The 20,415-nt window shown below is 39.0% G+C and overlaps 1 protein-coding gene across 5 annotated transcripts in view; it reads right to left on the reverse strand.

The window, feature by feature from the left end:
* LOC107208051 (BEN domain-containing protein 5) overlaps positions 1-20,415 on the reverse strand; it is an 880,445-nt gene that overhangs the window by 642,491 nt on the left and 217,539 nt on the right. The window lies entirely within an intron of this gene.

Genomic DNA, 20,415 nt, shown 5'->3' on the forward strand with positions numbered 1-20,415 from the left:
ACAAACACAATTACTGCAGTTTTAATGAGTACTTTTCCTTATCTTCTGTTGGCTTGTGTTCTATGTGTAAAAAAATAAATTATATGGCCTTCCTAATAAATAATATTCAAGTACTGTTTATGCTTTGCAGCCTTGCAAACAGTAGTTGACTTTATCACTTGAAAACATTCTGAATAATTTTGAATCATTCTCTGAAGACTGCTAACTGAGTTCCCTTAGATATTTTGGGAGTCTCTTTTCACATTTAGATACCTGAGTTGATACCTAAAGACTGTTTAATTGCCCGTGCACTCAGACCAACGCAACTTACAAAAATATCCTCAAGGGCCTTATCAAAAGCCTTGTTAGAGTTGTGGTAAATAACAACTTTCCCATCATCCACAAATCCATTTATCTTATCATAGAAGGCAATCAGGTTGATTAAGCAACCAAATTCCTCCCTCTTCACAGCCCAGAAATATCTTCCAAGAGCACCTGGTCCATTGAGGGCCCAAAGTGAGTTCATCATCCCCAAGCAGACCTCTTGGCCTTTTTGAAGATGGGGATATTTGTCTTTCCCCAGTCAACAAGAAGCTCTCCATGTTTCCACTTCTCTTCCAAGGCAATAGTGGCAGAGGACATCACCAGCCCCCTGAGAACCTTGGATGCTGCCCATCTTCCCCCTGGAGGGATGGAGCTCCTGCAGACCTGTCCCTCGATCTGTCACACCAGCCATGCAATAACCAGCGTAAGAGTGGGCACCACACTTAAGGTATTTGCTCTGCACAAAACATCTTTTATGCTGTCTGTGTCTCACAACCTTATCATTTCCTCACAACAGAAAGATCAATCAATTTCATAAGCTCTGTCTTCCAGGCTGGCTTTGATATTAAATGGTGGGATGGCGCTCCCAACACCTTAATCCTCACATGCTCATACGCGTTCAGCTGCAACAATTCTGACACGCTGGTCAAAAGGTTGATTTGAGAATAACCAGAGCAGTTCATAAGGTTAATTTGATAACATCCAAACCCGTAATCTGCAATCAGCTGAAGGAAGGAAGGACCTCCTGCTGCACAGGTGGTACAAAGATACCCATGTTCCCCTAGCAGCTGGGGAACAAAAATCAACAACACTGTTGTAGTAAATTCACAATGTGTACACAAACCCTTTGAAACAATGTGCATAAACACCTCCTGTGAGAAACAAAAGCAGTCAAAAATGAAAATACAACAGTCTGCTGTGATCTACACGGCTTAATGTCTCACATGCAGTCATGCCCATGATTTTGCATTAATTTCATTTCCCATGATCCCAGGTTTATAATCTGGGACTGCTGAATTCTTAGACAGGAATATTGACCTGAGACACCAGGATCATCAGATGTTTTCGATTTGGGATCATCTGTACATCCACCCTGGGCAGTAGTTTCATCCCTCACCATTACAGTCTGCCAAAGCCACACAAGCTGTGCCTTCCTGCCCTGCCAGCAATGTCTGTGTCTTCTGTGGGGACTGAAGTCAGTCTGGACAGCTGATTACCCTGAGCAACACTTAAAACACAGCAAGCCTACACTCTGCTTTCAGACAGGCACAAAAATCACTGGGAGGACCTAATTATGACCCTGCTGGTTGAGCACACAGGCAGAGCAGTAGTGAATTATTGCTTCCTTATGTCTAGAAGAAATCACACCTTTCACAGATTGCAAAAGCTAACTGGTCTCTACTTCTTCCCAACCTAGAACGCCACCACCCCTCTGTAGCAGCAGTGCCATGCTCCCCACTCCTCTCACCAGCCCATAAAATGTGTTCTTTCAACAGCTTCCACATTTCCCACAGACAGATCCCCTCCTCGAGCTGCTCCCTGAGGAGCTCTACAATGTTCATTCCCAGAACCCTACAATATTTGTCAATAATTTCTGCAACACACTGTTTGTGTGCTCTTGATTATGTTCTACCAGGCTGCATACCCCATTTTCCGTGTCTAATTCTGATGTTACCATGGTACCATAATAAGTGAGAGAAGTGGAGACTCTACAACACTAGATCACCTTTTACTGCACCACCCTCTCACTGAAAAGGAAGCTGTCCACCTCAATACTGTTTCTTTCTTTCTTTCTTCTTTTTTTTTTAATTGAGCTATTACCTAAAACCCCCAAGATCTTTCCAAAATATTTGTCCTGCACAGTTTAAACTTTTTATTTTATTTGAAGTCTTCCATTGAGTAAGGCAATTCCCAACAAAGTGATTTCAGAGAGAAAAAAAAAATAATAAAAAATACCCAAATAAATGCAAAAAATCCCACCCCCAAAAGAAACAAACAAAAAAAAAAAAAGGGAAAAAAACCCAAACCACAAACAGAAACCACCAACCAAAATGACAAAAAAAAAACTCCTCACACATTTGAATACCAGATATGTAATGGGTAGTTATGGGAAATACAGACTCCTAATTACCACACTCCTGTTTCTTGCTAGACTCTCACCAACAACAGAACAAATCTGTCATCTATTTCAAGCTTAGATGAGACCAGATTATCAAAAGCATAAGGACTTTCCAAGATACTGGCAAATATCTTATGAGATCAACCAGTATTTCAAAATTTCACACAAATAATGGCTTTTACACACTCCAAAGAGAATCAGACTTTTTGAAGCAGCACCCATATACACCACACACAGAAGCACATGCAAACACACCCTGCAGGAAGCAGCAACCCTACAAGTTCTGTAGGCTCCAAGAAGAAAGGTTGGATCTCATCAATGATCCAGGGGCCACACTGCATCCATCCACATGCACTGAATATTTTTCCACCAGTGTCTGGTGGAAAATGAGTATCACTGCAATAAGGAATGAGTGGTAACAGATCCAGCAGCCCAGGCACCATCTCAGTCTTACACAGCTGTGGTGAAACTGCTTCAAAGTCACTTTTCCAGCAGCCAGGCAGCACCTCTAGTTCCATTACTAAAAGCAGCATGCTGGAAGCAAGAGAACAGATAAGCCTGGGAGGGTCTTTGAAATTATTCATAGTCTTTCTACTGACAGTTTCAGCAGAAGTTTTAACATTAAACAGCTTGCAAACAGAGATCAACAGCACATCAGCTCGTGCTGACTAGAAACCTTCTGCAGGTTTCAAGCAGTACGCAGTGGGCATTAGCGTAGCTCAAAGTGGTTTAAAAAAAAGACTGTAGGAAGCTGGAAAATGCAGATATTTCAAGAATAATTCATGACCCAACTGTTGCTTATGATAATTTTGTTGTGCAGTGTACACTGTGTAATTCTTGAAGGGAATAATTTGTATTATTTCCTCATTATAAAACTCATTTTTTTAGCCACTGGAAAATAAAGAATGGATGGATTTGAACCTATTTGTTTAGCAATGGGACACTACGTGATTGACAATGCAATTACCAGTGTAAAGTTTTTGATATGCCAAGTAATACTTAAAATAGAACTTCAATATTTTTCATGTACAGAGCTGTGGGTTTCGTAACAACCTGTTTTTCTGCAACTCAAGTAATCTTCACAGGTTCAAGAAAAATTCCTTTAAACTTGGTATTTGTGAGGAGAGACATGCATATGAGAGACATTCAAGCACTCCATGGAAAGGCTGGTGAAATTAACGTTTCAATTACATGAGGAGTACAGTTACACTTTTATAGATCTTCATGAACTGAAAGAACCTTTTTTATTTGAAAAACATTAAAAATCTGTCTCCTCTAACGATATTGGGAGATATTTCAGACCTCAATTTCCATATCTACTTTAAGCCAAGTTAGTATGTGGGCATGTAGCATTAATGTCAACTTATTCCTTCCCCTTTACTATAATTTTTCTCCTCTATACTTGCCAGGTACATTCAGACAGCTGGAAGCCACTGAGATTTACCAGATCCAACCTGTTGTACAGAGGCCCATCTATTAGTCCCAAAAAAAAATTATTTAAAATTATAATTATTTAGTAAGGCCATTAAAACAACAACAAAAAAAATAATCTTTTCTCCTTTGGACTTAAATCTTCACTTTCCTTGAAGAAAATATGAATGTCTGTTCATTTGTCTGTCTCTGCTGTGACTACACAGAACATGGTTTAGATCCTGTACAACACAGATGCCATTTTGCACAGGCAAAACTTTTCTGGTTTGCATCATGCTTTTCTTAGGACTGGTCATTCATTAGGATATTTCCTTCCTTCTCTTAGAGCTTCTCCTACTATTACAACTCTCTTTTTACTTTCTGTTCTTTCTCTCCTCCTGTTTATTACTGTTTTTCACCACAGTTGCTGATGGAAGTTTTCCATTCCTTTTTGGAGGACAGTAAGACTCCCCACTCTTCCAGTCTGTTCTGGTAAAAGATCAAAATGCAAACCCTGCTGAGGAGCTGCCTTCTTTCACCTTGAGCTTCACTACTCATCACCAAGCCTGTCTCTGCTTGTTCTCCTAGGCCAAGACACACGACAGCTTCTAAGACAAGTATCAGGGCTGTTCAGCCTGAGAGACTCAACCTGGAATTCCCTGTGTTTCCTGAGGACACCAGGAAGGCAGCACAACACAATCTTCAGTGGCTGCTGCAGCTGAAGAGGAGCTGCAGGTGGATTCACAACTTATCTTGGCAGCAGTGCAAGTGTAGAAGAGAACAGTGTTCCAGCTGTCCACTGAGGGAAGGGAATTGAGGGGGATTTTTATATGCTACCACAATTTTCCACAGGAAGAACATAATCCAGAACCATTCTCTAAAATAAAAGAGCTTTTCCATCCTTGGAAAGTTTGACTTTAGCTACAATCCCATCTCTGCCTCTAGACTGACCTCAGCCAGCTGCTCTTCACACATGGGTGCTGATCCCACCCAGGCAAAAGATGTTTGGGACACAGTCCTTAGGAATAGATTAATCATTATAACATCATCATCACTATTATTATTATTATTATTATTATTATTATTATTATTACTATTTTTGTTGGCCACCTGTGCATTTCTGACATTTGGGACAAGTCTACATCCATCAAGGCACTTAAAAATGTGCTCAACTTTGACTTCAATCAAATTCTCAAAATAAAACAAATGCTTCACCTGAGACCACAAAATCCTACAATATAACAGAGGAAAGGAGCCTGCCTTGCACTGATTTAAATCTAAAAATGACTCCAGCTAAATCCAGAGGTTTCTCCAGATTTTCCCTGATGTGAAAATAAATACTGACCTACTGTATTCACAAGCCCCACAGCCACCACACTCAGTTCTTTATCTTGTAAGTTCATTCTTTACTTTCTCAACAGAAATATCTCTATAATTATTCTATGCATGAGTAATATTGGCTCAGAAAATCAACTAACATGGGATTTAGCAGACCCAAGAATTATGCAAAGACTGTTTTAAGCAGCTTACAATTTAAAATAAACTTTTTTTAAAAAAAAAAAGTGTATCTACAAAAAAAAAAAGCAATAAAGTTCTTTGCATACAAGCAAATTAGTAATATTTCTTCAGTTCAACTGAAAAGCTGTGGACATTGAAAATCAGTCATTCCATGAAAAGAGAAAAGCTGTGTTATAATAAAAATATAGTTTTAAGGCAAATGTGTGAATGTCCTTTCGTGAGAGTGCATAAATGAGAATTACATGGGAGAAATAAGAAAAATAAGAATAAACATAATTTATTTTTTTTTAAACAACCCAGAGATATCAGACCCACTACAAAAATGGGCCACAGTCCCCCTTTTTATCAGCTTAAGTTTTACTGCAATCAGTGAAGCCACGTCAGTCTGCTTGGCATAAATATAACATCACCTGGATTGATCAATTTCTAAACAAAATTTCCAAACAATTGGTTTTTTTCTCATTGTTCTTTCCCTTTCCCTACCTTTATACTGTCTTTGGATGCCAATGGGTGGTTATGGAAAACATTTGCTGTCGTATCAAGGGCTTTCAGCCTCCAGTAACCCTGTTAGAACAGGTCTTTAATTAGCATTATAAATAATTGCTGACTACATTTTTGTTCTGGGATGCAGAGAAAAGTTGATTTGAAGCTAATTCTAATTCAGGAATTTTATTTTCTTTTTCTGCAGTTCAGAGATAGAGATGGAAGAATGGTCCTCCCTCAGAAGTGACTGGCAACCTCTTTATACATTATTTTCCAGGTCATTTCACTGAGTGTTTTGCAGGTATTCCATTTCATTCCTTGGCAACTGACCCAAAACTTTGAGCTGGATTACTTGAGAGATAGGCCTTGTCTTCAGTATCCTTGGGTAAAATAAAGCTATTTTTCTGGCCTGTAATTCTTCCCAATATACCAGTGAAGACTCCCCCTCCCAGCTATCACATTTTTTTCTTTACAACCACATTTTGGCCTTAATTATTAGGATCAGAAGAAAAACATCCATATCATTATAAATTAGAAAATGTTTAATAAGAATGAGCTTGAACAAATTTTTGTTATAATGAAAGGATTAAGGTGCCTGATAGCATTAATATTTAGGAAAAATTAAACAAAATTGCTTTTTATCTGCTGCAAACTACGCTAAATATTTAATACACCACATTATAAGGGCACCATTTGTGCCCACAAAGGGTAGGACAACCTTTGTGTTACAAACCTTCATTTCAGTGGTTCAAACTTAGTTGGAAAAACTTCTAAAAGCTAAATTTAAAACCATGTTCAGGTGGGGTTTTTTGGCAGTTAGACCTGAGAAAAACTTCAAACCTGTGCAGGGCTCCAGCAGAACATTGTGCAAACAGTGGGGCTAAAGAGGCTGCCTCTCCTGACCCAGCACATGGTTTATTTAGAAGGGAGCACTGGGTTTAATTGTTCTGGAACTTATGGGAAGCCTTTCTGTTGCTTAGCTTGGAGTGTCTGGATGTATTTTTAGACAGCTTTAAAACATGGAAAAAAAAATACAAAATGCAAGTATTCTGAGGTGATGAAGGGTGATTTCTTTTTCAGTAATCTAGCAAGAGATAACTTTTATGTGAATATTGTGAGAGGAAAATTCTAGCTCTCAGGTTATAATAAATGAGTATAAGTATTCCTTTATCACTAATAAGGTATGCTAAATCTGCTAGGACCAGTAGTATGCTTCTGAAAAAAGAGCAAATCACTTTCTGAAGTCTGAAATCCTGGAAACTTTTAAGCTTTCCTGGGAGTTTAAACAAATAGATCTCCAGAAAAACAAATCAAAATAAATAAACCCTAGAGCCCAAGTTGGACCTGCTTACATCCACCTATGTATGGCATGAAATTTTGAGGTAATAATGTAACAGTTTAATGTAGTAAATTTGGCACTCGATTTTTACTGCTCTCAGATCACTGAACTGAGAAACAAATAAAATGAAAAAATTCTGAGGTTGTGACTAAGCTGCTCTTTACAATGACCTTGAAAAAATATGTATTATCTTTTGCCTTTATCTCTCCTCCTGTAAAATGTGATAATGACTACTAGTTAGATCTTCTATCTTGGGATGGGACTCTGAGCAGAAAACAGCAAAACATTACAAACACTTTGCTCTTCTGGCTGAATTTCCAAAGTCAGCCTCACTCTATAACCTCAAAAACCAGAATCACCCTAACTCTTCAAAACCTATCAAGTCACTGTGAGTTACATTGAAAGCTCTCATTCCACCTCAGCTGACTTTCATTTCACCCACCCAAGTAAATTATTTTTCATCTCTACCCTTATCCAAGGCAGCTCTGAGCTACTGGACTGGGGAGCAGGTTCAGCTCTGCTGTGCAATCCATGTCTGGTGCCATCATTTAAAAAAATATTTTTACCCCCATTCTCTATTTCTTACAGATGTCATCATTCCTGAATAAAAGATTTCCTCCTTTGCAAAACAACAACAACAAAAAAAAAAGGCTACACAAATATTTTATTGCTTCTATGCAATAAAATGTAACTTTTACTAAATGTAACTGAATCTGTGACCAGCTCCTGAACACTACTGAATTTTCACAGCTGTAACAAACTTGTTTCCAAGGCACAGCTTTCTGAAGTTCACATCTCACATTCAAGGAAATCCAGTATTAAACAGGAAGAGGAGAGGAGAAGTTAAACAATGTCAGAGTCACTTCAGTTCATTATTAGCTTCCAGATTTTCTGACTCTGGCATGTATAGTCACATTCAAATATAAAAGGAAAAATTAAGAGACATTTTACTATGTTTACTATGCCTTACAGTTGGGAAAAAGGAGTAGTTGACCAGCATTTCAAAACTAGAACTGTTTCATTTGAAACTAAGATGGAAGATATCCAGCAGAATCTTGCAAAAAGAGAAGTTAAAAAATGGTTACTGTTCAAAAATTCTCCAGGTTCAAGTCTCATTTACCATTAGAATAATAACAAGATATATTTTTGTGTATGTATATTTTAATGAAATTGACCTAAATTTTATATTTTTTCAGTCTTGACTACAATATCTGTATTGTATCACTTAGGGTCAGAGTGGTTTTTTTGTATTTAAATTGTTTATAATCCCCTCCCAATGCAAAAATTGTAGGATACCAACATGAGAAATGAGTACAGAAGCACATTTTGAAATTGGAACTCAAAATATCAAGTATCTGCACTTAAAGGTGTATTTTAAAAAATATACTCCAATAAATAGCTTTTATTGAGGCATTAGTGACCATTAAGCTCTCAGGCATGTGGCTCATGCTGTCAGGCAGATCATATTAGTGATACTTGTAAATGTGGTGCATCTGCTACAAAGAATCTCAGCTTCACTTACCAGAAGGTTTTCCAAACATTAATTCACATTTTTGGTGGCTTCAAGAGAGATATCTTTTATTAATTACATGTTAAATTAAAGCTACAAGCAGCCTTTATTTATATTAGCACAAGATTCTGTCAGTGGATATCTTTATTTCATTGCACTCTACTTTCCAAAAACACAAACCTTTAAAAGAAACTCTAATAACAAGTTTGATTTGGACCTAAAATTGTGTACCAACCCTTGAAACAAAGAACAGAAGGAACCTTCAGTTTCAAGTGTTAATATTAAGGTATTGAAATGTCAGGTTGTGCTGAAAACCTATATTTGGAGGGCAGAAACTTTTCAAGCATGAAACCCCTCCTTCAAGGAAGGCAAATTGAAATCAACACCAAAACTGAAAAAAAGCAAACCTTTGGAAATGCACCATGCCATGTTCACTGCCATCACTCTTCTTGCCACATTTATCTGCTGCCTTGAGTGTCCTGATAATTTGCTAAAGATCTTTCCTTACCTGCAGAATTTCAGGGGAAGCCACACAGTGGCAGTACTGTGAATGCAAACACTCTGCTCTGTTGTGCAGCAGCTGCTAAGAACTAAAATGCAGTTTTCCATCCTTGGTTATGGTTAAGTTGGCTGTTTCCTTTCTATCTAGAAGAACAAGCAGTCAACATGTAACTTATTTCCTTCTTTAATTTTAGCATCCAGAGGCCCCAGGCACAGTCACACATTTCACTCCAGGCTACTATTTTCTTGCCATTTGTATCCACTCCTTCACTTCCTCTACTCAGATATGTTTGTAAAGCCCAGTTCCTTAGTGCAAACTTGGAATTCTTTGCCAAAAGAAAAAGAAAGGGAAACAAATTGAAGGAGCAGCCCACGTATGAAAATACCAACACACCCACCCCAGACATTTATGATTCATTCAGGTTATTGGCTTCTGTACTTCCACAGCACACAGAAACAAGTTGATGAGTATTAGAAATGACAAATCCAGAATGCTCTGTTCGCTTTTCTGTACTCTGAGCCTCTCCTCAAAGACTGCAGCCACACAGATCACAGATGCTTACTTCTGATTTACAGGTACCTCACATCAGCTGGGAAATTTCCACTCTTGTGGAAATTTCCTCCAAGTGACATTTTCCAATTGCAAATAGTCTTCTGGTTTTAAAAACCCCAGATTTCAGGCAGGAATGTAACAGTTGACATGAGCATGTACTCCGGAAGAGAATGACATACAGCACAGGGTTTGTTGTTTGTTTGTCTTTTAACTTATACAGAAAACTGTATTTATAGCCATCATCCCCACCTAAATCAATTCCCCTTCATTTCACCCAGTACACACACAGTACTTCTCATTTTTTTCCTCCTTTCAAAGCAAGAATCAGCTTTTTCCCTGCAGGGGTTAACAGTCAGTGAAACTGAATGTGATTCCTTCCCTACTTATCTTGACTTACTTTGCTTTTAGCTACAGAAGTTGCTCTGGAAGGCAAAGCCCTTCTGACTGCACATGCAGCAGCACTTTTCCCCTGGCTGAGTCATTCCTCAAGTTCACAGAGTTGAAACAAGCCAAACACTTCCTGGGCAGGATTTGCATCACAATCCTTTCCACCAGTACCCCAGGATAGAGACAGTCCCTCAGGAGAGCCCAGGGAATTATGTTTAATAAAAAAAAAAACTACACAGAAAAATACACATTCTACATGACTACCCTTCATTGACTGAATGACATTTAAAAAACAACCATAACATTAAAGTATCCAGTACCATAGCAGATGGGGAAAAAGTTCTTTGTCTTATCAAAGCTAAATTATTATATCATTTCTAGTTGTGAAGCCATGAGGTACTGGTATTTTTTTTAACTCCACTAAAAAAAATATCAGGAGAGGATTTTATCAAATACTAAAAGGCACAATAAGTTACTTTAATTTGGATATTCCTCAATTCCTTTCTATGGTAAATCTATCCTTTTAAGTTGAATCTCTTTATCTTAAGCTGAAATGTCCGTGCCTTTAAATTTTCTAAATGGTATCACATATTTCCAATAAACAATGCCAAAAGAATTCTCCACAGAATGAATTCAGATATTTTGTTACAGCAGCACCTCAGAAAGGCTAAAAAACAGTGATATATTCAAACAAAAAGCAAACAAAAACATCATTTCCTTCAGCAATCTCAATAGCAACTCCCTATTAGAGAAGTTACTAATTTTACCATTTCGTTTCATTTTACTACAAGTTCAGTTACCCAGTGCAAGTCCCTAATAAATTAACAATCGATCGTTAATAAAAATCTAATCCTTGAGCTGCTGGGAGGACATTATCTACTCATTTCTGTGCTTCTCATGACACCCACACATTTTGGGGCAGATGGCAGCGGAGCGAGCGCGCACACCTTGCTCACACACCTACAGGTACCTCTGAAGGGACAGGGTGTGCCAGCAAGTCCCACATCCTCTCCCGTGGATGTCAGCCTCTCATGGGGCTTGGTGGTGACTGCACAAGAGCACAGAATGGGAAAAAAGCCCCAAACAAAGCAGAGGATAAGCCCAGAAAAGGGCACAAGGCAACCCTTGAGGGGAGGTGCCCCCAGGGCAGGGCACAGCCCCAACACAGGCAGGGCTCCCTCAGCCCGGGCACGGGCGGGGCACTTTCTTTCAAACAAATAAAGTCCAGCTCAAATAAACATTTTATGGCTTCTTTGTCAATATTTTTAACAGTACCCGCACACCCATCACCGTTAAAAGACAGAATCAGGTGAGGGCTCACATGCCGCTGCGGTGTAGGAGCTGTGCAATCCCCCCTGCCCCAGAGCCCCCGCCGGCTGTGGGGCACAGGGGCCGCCCCGAGGGGCTGCTCCCATCCACCTGCAGCAGGTACAGCCCTGAGGGTGGGCACCTGCAGGGTTCTCCTGCACCCACCTGTGCTGCTCACACACCTGCAGGGCTCTCCTGCACCCACCTGTGCTGCTCTCCTGCACCCACCTGTGCTGTTCTCCTGCACCCACCTGCACTGCTCACACACCTGCAGGGCTCTCCTGCACCCACCTGTGCTGCTCTCCTGCACCCACCTGTGCTGCTCACACACCTGCACTGCTCACACACCTGCACTGCTCACACACCTGCACTGCTCTCCTGCACCCACCTGTGCTGTTCTCCTGCACCCACCTGCACTGCTCACACACCTGCAGGGCTCTCCTGCACCCACCTGTGCTGTTCTCCTGCACCCACCTGTGCTGCTCACACACCTGCAGGGCTCTCCTGCACCCACCCGTGCTGCTCACACACCTGCAGGGCTCTCCTGCACCCACCCGTGCTGCTCACACACCTGCAGGGCTCTACTGCACCCACCTGTGCTGCTCACACACCTGCAGGGCTCTACTGCACCCACCTGTGCTGCTCTCCTGCACCCACCTTCAGGGCCGTGCTGTGGGCATGTCCAACCTGGGAATGCCACCCCAGACCGGCTGCCCAATACCCCGGGAGCCCATAAAGATAAACCAGCCCTGCATCCCACCCAGACCTGCTCGGCACAAGGCAGGGAAACCTGCACCTGAGTGTCTGGGGGTGCTTATGAAGGCACTGTGTCCTTCAAACCTCCTCTAAAGACCTGTGGTTTCCGAAGGGATGCTGTTCCAGCCGAGAGCCAGCGCTGCCCAGACTCACCCAGCCCATCCCTCCCCAGCAGCACTCTGATTTTCCAGAGGCAGGGAACTGACAGCAAAGCTGCCAGCTTTCCACTGAGAGCCTGGAGCCTCACCTTTCCATTACCCAAAGCATTTGACAGCCAGTTATCCTCGTGCTGCCTGAGCAGTACTAGACAGAATGATTGGAATTAGTATTTGCTGCCAAAAAATATTGGATACTTTCTAATCACGCTAGGAGAGCTCTTGCTCGGTTTTCAATCTCAGAGATGCTTAATATGAAGGCGAAGTTTCACTTTCAAGCTGGAATTCAATAATCCTACTTGAGGCAGTTTTAAAAACAAACTTTAACCACTGCCTCAGCATCTAGAGATACAGGAAAGATTTTATCCCTATTGCATTATCATTAAATTTTAATTCTCTCAAATCTGTGCCATATCATACAGAAGTTAATTCATAACTTATCCCTAGTAATCTCAGCATAAAAATCAGATTTTTATCTTTTGGGTTTGTGTACAACTGTTGAATCCCGTGAGTCCAAGTTCAATATACAGCACCTATTATTTTAATGTTCTGTTCCTGCATTATCACTTACCATACTTATTTACTGCTTATTTTCTCTACAGTTCTCAATTTCCACAGTACAGCAAAATGTTTTTGTCTTCTATTTTATGTTCTATTAAAAGAGAAATTGAACTCATTGCTTTGACTTTTACCATGGCACTTCGAATATAAGGCAAGCGCCTGATAATGGTCTCACTTTTATCAGAAGTTCGCACCTTTTCCTCTGCACTAAACATTGTTTCTTCACAGCAAATGAATAAAAACTTTGTTGTTAATGATTCATACGAACATTAAAAAATATTAGGCTGGGTGTTCCAGCCCTAACATTGCTCAGAATTGTATTTCAGATGTATTGCACATTCTATGCTTTTACGTCATATGTAAATTTAAACAGTAATATGTATTTTTAAAACCCTCTGTTGAAATATTTTTAAAGTTGCAAGGCTAAGTGAAGGAAAGCCAAAATTTAACCTGACTGTGCTGCGTCCTGGTGCATTCTCAATTATATTATGTCATAGGTTATTACATCTTGTTAAATTCAACTTGTCTAGCACTCTTCAGACCATTAAAAGATTCTTAAAGAGATGTTACATTTTCTGATTACAGTTTTTGGCTCTTATTTGTGTAGTCTTGTGTTAACAGTCTGATTTTCAAGTACATTTCTTGGTGACACTCAGCTTTGTCTGTGTAGAGCTCTTACTACTAAGTACTTACAGCTGATAAATGCCATTCTTAACAGAGGTGATTTTCATTCTGCTTCACTCCATTAGTCCAAAGTATAAAATTGCAATGGAAAGCTGCAATGTCCTCTTGGTAGTTTGACTCTACTTTGAGCTCAGTGCTGCCCATATTTATCTAACTTACAGACTCATTTTGGGGGGAAAAAAGCTTCAATTTTATGTACTTTTTGTTAAACCTGCCAAGGTTAGGGACCCAGTTCTGTGAACGCTTTTCATGCAATCAGTTCCACCAAATGCCCATCACCTGAGGAGAGAGAATGACCTGTTTCAGGATGGGATATAATGCACAGCTCTGGTCATATTTTGCAGCTATTAAACTCAATACCATGGACTGTAGTGGGAAAAGCCTACAATTCAGTTGTTTTAAACTGCCACAAAATCTCCCAGCTGCAAATTTCATTGTGGTTCGCACCGGCGATGGAGGAGCTATTTTCACGCAACTCTACGCTATTAAGATTTTTGAATTCCTCATCAGAACCCCAGTAATTAAGTATTTATAGATGACAAAAATGCACCTAACAGGAACAAACCCATTTGTTTCCTGTGTGCTTCAAACCTTTCATGAATAAAGTAGTACCAGGGGTAACCTTTCATGAATACAACCTTAGGGATCACAGAGTGCCCTCAATCAATGCGGGGAACTCATGTTGACAGAGTATATGGGAAACAGATTGAGGTATTAAAGCACATAGCCTCTGGTGCTTTAGATGTAAATACTATAACCATCAAATATTTAGACTCTTATGTAAGCAGTATGTCATTTTTTAAACAGTTACTGCTTGGAATAAATCTTTAAGGATGGAATTTTCAGAAGTGCTCAGTATTGGCCTAACTTTGCTCTTACTGAAATCAATCATAAAATTTTCACAACTTTAGAAAAGGACTTTGTCTGTTTACGTGTTTCCACAGCACTAAACACAATAAGTCTTGATCCTGGCTGGGGCCTTTTGACTCTGCTGTAATCTAAATGAATTGATTTATAGAAGATCAGTTAGATAAATGATGAGGAAACACACACATATATATAAAACAACCAGGGTTTTTCATGATGTCATAGCAGCCTTTGGAATACCTTCATCATTTTCTGTTTGAATCCTAAAACTCTTTACATTCTTTCATATTAATTTAATTTCCTTGTTATTAGTTTTCTCCAACATAATTCCATCTTAAATTTACAGTGAAGTATCCCTCCAATAAAATATAACTTACTTTCTTGGCACAAACAAATCCCATTTAATCTACACAATAAACACATTAATTTTGTGATCTCACTCATACATTGTTTCAGCAGAATATAATCTCTCCTCTATTTCCACAAAAGCTGTTGTTAATAACAGTGATATGGAACCTCCTCTACTTCCAGGAATAACCACCTCTACTGAGTTGGGAAAGAGGAAGAGAATGTTTCTTTTATAGGTTTGTAGAGTGGTTAAAACTGTTTCTTTTGTTATTTCACAATATTCACACAAACATTAATTTACCCAGGGATTGGCAGTTATTTCACTTTAATATACATGCCAACCTGAAACCTGTCTAAAAAGATCTTATTTTCTTCCAAAGATCTGCACTAAGACCAAGACAAAACTTCTGCTTTTCACGCAACATGGGATTTCAAAAGATCGATACTGAAATGCCTTTCTCCCTATTTTCTCCAAATAAAATGCTAGAAGTTATTGAAATGAAGGCTGTGGTTCCACAGAAAATTCTCAAGGCATTTTTGTGTGAGCTGCTACCCCCGTTCCCTCGTCGCTGCCACTTATTCCCAACTCCCTTCCTTCTCCTGTGGTTGGAGCTATTCAGCTGATTCTGGATCTCCGTCATGACCCAAACCAAGTCCTCTTTCTCTTCCTTGACAGGTTGGTTTTGGCCAGGGCCCACTCCCAGCCTGATGTTCCTGTGCAGAGCTGTACCAGGATGAGGGAGGGGACAGCTCTGAGGAGCTGGAGCTGCTCCTGGCAAGGGCTGCCTCAACACCCACCTGTGCCACGGGACGTGTTCCTGAACCTCCAAAAGCATCCTCACCACATCCCTCAGGAGAGCAGGAGCAAGCACACATGACATTATAAAGCTGGCAAAAGAACAAACCTCCAAGAGTAGCCAAAGTTGTAAAATAGGCCAAGCAAGGAATCAGGTAAATGATAACAGCTTGTTCATCTTCTTTACCTAAATTCAGGTGATGTTATCACCAGCCCCAGCCTGCTATATATTTTATAGTAAGCAATTTTAGTCTTTCAGATTAGCAAGCTATATATATATTTAGTGCTTTATTCTCAAACTGTTTCACCACAAATGACAGCTCATTTCACAAACAGCTTATCTTATGGCTAAAGATATATAAATACATACTAAAAATGCTGCTGAAAGTCTCAGAATGTATAATGCAGCCTGGTAGACATGGTAGTGATTGTAACACTGCATTGTAGACACAAATGTTAAAGAAACTTGGCAAGAAGCAACACATTTTAGCTACTCAAAATTCAGATTTTCTCAGACTTGTCCCCTTCTGATGAATGGAACATATGGGAGTATTGTTCATAAAACTTACATTGCTTTTCTTGATGTCTACCAAAATTCCTCATCATGACAATATTTACCAAGATACATACAGATTCAAATTTGAATTAATTACCCAGAAGTTTTTATGTTCTTCCAGGTTTGCTGGAATAGGAAAACACTTCAGAAGCAATGTGTTGTGAGCATTTAGCAGTAGATGTTACAGCAGCAGAGGTAGCAGAGTGCTTGCTGGGGAAAGGAGCTACCCGGTTAAAAGCCATCAGTGCCGAGTGAGATAAAAGACAGGGAAGAAAGCAACTGCTTTGCCAAGAAGCAGTTTGAAATCTGACATTATAAACAAAACACATTTAGATCTAGACATAAATCCTCCGTATGCTGAAGGCTCAATAATATTTTAGCTAGCATTACAACTTCCAAACAAACAGTTCCTGAAATACAGCATCAAAACTGCAGAACAGCCTTTAACCTTGTGTTCATCCACTCAAGAGCCATGTTATTTATTATCCTTTATCCCTTAATTATGGGGACTTCACCTACTGCTCTCTGCTCATTTGAAATGCAGAATAAAATACAATGGATGTCTAAAGACTTAACAGGTGTCAACCAGATATTTGCCAGCTACCACTACTATTCTACTGGGAGGAGTTGCTGTTCTATAAATACTAATTAGAGTTTTGCACATGATCTTGCTGAAATACCTAAGGTGATGAGTGGCCAGTTGTTACTTTTAAAAGATTAGCACAATTTGAAAAACTAATGTCCCCAATGAGGCAATGCTCACACTGAATAATCAAGAGTTATAGCTGTTCTCTGCCCAAAGGGAATATTTGCTCACTTCATCATTTGGAAAATCTGCTGCCTCTCGAACAACTCACTCTTCTATTTAACTTTGAGAAACTTGTAAAACTTTGTGCAATCAATATAATAGTACAGTATATGTACTTAGATGGTCTTCCACTGCTACGCCCACGTGGTAGGCTTTACTACCTTTACTTCCAAAGACAGAGCTCTTAGTGTGAAATCATGATTAAGAAACTGCAAAAAAATAATATTGTACTTAAATCAAGCAGCAAAGAAAAATAGGATTACAGTATAAAGTCCATAAACACAGCCAAAATTCAATTTCCTCAAATCCATCTCCCTTCAAATTCTTCACCTCCACTAAACAGGAAAAAAAGACACAGAGGCAAATCAGAACAGGTCTTTATGATACTGAGGTTTTATAATAAAAAATTATAAATAGTAATTTTTGATTTTAAAATGCCCTCCAATTCTCTAAAATCTTGCCACAATATAGCTGAAAAAACAGTTAATTTTAAGCAAAATGTAAAAGTGACATGGTCCATTTCCTTGGTTTGCAATAAAACCTTTAGTTTTATCTTGTCCAGTCTGCTGTGGAAAGCAATTGATGTCACAAGGTGTGACACATTGCTGTATTTCTATATGTGAGCTGTGCTTCGATGCAGTGAAATTTGATACAACCAATACAATCCCTTATTATTTAGTGTCCATGACCACGTGTGGGAAAACATATATATCACTTTAATCAGAATTTTTTTTCAGGCTTTTAAATTTTTTTAAAAGAAATCTTTTTCTTTACAGTGAAACCTATATTTTTGCTTATCCCTCAAGGATATCCCTACTGCTTCCTCTTTTCCAGTAGCTCATTACTGGAAATGTTTGGCCTTACTTCAAAAGAGAAGAATATGTCAACACCAGAACATCTGTGTCCACATAGAGTGCTTTGATGACAGTGATATACTCCATTTGCATCAGTAACACTGAGCTGAACCTTGATGCTGTCTGCATTTAAAGATCTTACCCCACAGGGCAAGAGAATACAGGTCAAAAACGTTGATCTCTGTTTGACACACTCTCTACTTCAAGAGCACTTGGCAGCAATTTGTTCCAGAGTCAAGAATCAAACTCACAAAGTGTTGCAAAGCTTGGAGCCATGTTTGCATAACCACATTCAAAACAAATATTAAAATTCACAGTCTCTGGAGGCCAATCTACTTTTGATATGCAGGGGTTTGTGAGCATATACGGTCAAATTCTAGCCTGAATACAGTAGGAAGTTTCTCATTTAAATCAAAAAGCCATAACTCAGGCTTGAACATCTGTTATAAAGAGGGATAATGTACATATATCTCTCAAATGCAAAAAAGGAAAACGGGCAATTTATCATCTAAAACTCAAAATTGATTATCTAAAAAAAGGGGGAGGAATAGTTATGTGTGACAGAGTTGTGCCTATCAGTGTGGCCAGAGGAAGCTGGGTGAATTTTGGCATGGAACAAATGGCTCCACAGGCAGGCACAATAATGATTAATTCCTCAAATATTTCATACAGAGGAGTTCAGGGATGAAGCATGGGCTACAGTTTTTGTAGCCCATGGCTACTGGTAATCTTCCTTTCAACTGGATTTCAAAAACTTTGGTGTTTCTTCAGCTTTTCATAATTAATATATAATTTTCTAATTTAATTACATTGTGTCCACTAAACTGCTATGCTGACATAAACCCTAACAGGATGTGGAGAGTTTTAATATTTTCCTTCCACACCTTCCTCCCCTCATGTAAAGCTCAGCACTTTTGCAGCATTGAATGATGCAATATTGCTCACAGGACTAATGCTTACAAAACATCAAACAGCATCCAAGCAGTGCAGCTGGATATTGCCCTGCTCCTGTTGAAGGACCACAACCACCTGTGTGCTGCAACAGCAGCTGCAAGGACTGGCAAATCCTATTTCAGCAAACAGAGAAAGAGAAAATTTTGTTTACAGGTTGCAGCAGAATGCCATGGAAACAGATACAGAGGTAACTGTGACAGGCATAATCCAAATGGAAGACATCCCTGATAGAGCTCATATATCCAAAAATAATATATATGTTTTCCCACTTGGAAAACACATGCATAAATCCTATTAACATCAAGACAGAAAATTATACTGAGTAGACCCCAATATCACTAAGGTCCATGATAACAGTATGAATTAATGTGCACCTTCAAAGCAGAGCAAGATGTTTTCATATGCAGACTATTAGAAAAAAATAAAAATATCTTAATAGAATAATCATCTTTTTAAAGAAAAAAAAAATTGCATCTTGAATTTTTGAAACAGGATTAAAGTGTGGTAGTAGCCCTGTAAAAGGAAGCTGCTCAGCACCTGCTGCCTACACTGTGCCTGGCTTCAGGCAATGTTATTCATTCCTCACTTTCATGGGAGCAAAATACATCCTCTAAAAATATAAAACACAAAAATAAATAGGTCTCCGGGGAAGTGGAAGAGAAATCTGTTTTAAAAATAGTGAAGGAGCCTCTATGTTCTAAAAAAATAAGTCAATTTTGCATTGTTTTGTAAGATTTACACTTTAATTTGAAACCGAAGTAAGGCATAAAATTTGTATGAAAGCAATATCTGATTTATAGATAAACTTAAAACACAATAGGCTTAGCTGCAGATGCCAGACCCCAGTGAGAGAAGGAAAAGGTTTTGAAAGATGATTAAAATATGCTTGATAAATGTGGCCCTGAAATGCCCCAAAAGATTTTTCTGAAGTTAAATAGTAAACACAATTAACGTGACTTTTGCTACAAAAACGCTAAATGCAATGGATTTTTTAAATTAATTTTCAATGTTATTACCTGTTCCTACTGAACTGGAATTGACTCAGTTCCAATGACTGTGAGACAGTCCATATGACCTTATCATCAAGACAAAAAGCCAAATATCCATTCTGTTGGTCACATGAAGAGGAAGCCACACTATGAGAACAAACTTATGACCATTTCCATCTCCTGAGTGGAAAATTTGTGACAGTTGAATCATTTAAGAAAGATATATTTATAAAGCCCAGATAATGTCCACCTTGATCAAATGTATTACTAATTAACCAATAAAAAGTAGCAGCTGTGAAGGCTGACAAGAATAACTTACTGTACACCTCTGGCCTAACCTCACTATCCATATTCAAACAAGTCTCCTGGCAAAGGCAAATCATATAATTCTTGGGAGTCTTGCATGCATTCAGACTCACTAGATTTGCATATTATTATTCACAGTAGATGTTTCATTACATTTGCTTTGAGAAAATGTACAATCTATATGGGTATTCACATGTTTAATATGCACATGACTTCCTGCTTTGTACATTTCATGCAGCTGACGATGAGGCTGTTTGGCCTCCCTCTGTCTTAGACCAGGCACTGCTCATTCACACGAGGTCAACTGACGTGGCAGAGCTGACTTTACCAAATTCCAGCCATCCCAAAAT

Source organism: Parus major, chromosome 8 (assembly GCF_001522545.3).
Source record: "Parus major isolate Abel chromosome 8, Parus_major1.1, whole genome shotgun sequence".
Classification (NCBI taxonomy): domain Eukaryota; kingdom Metazoa; phylum Chordata; class Aves; order Passeriformes; family Paridae; genus Parus; species Parus major.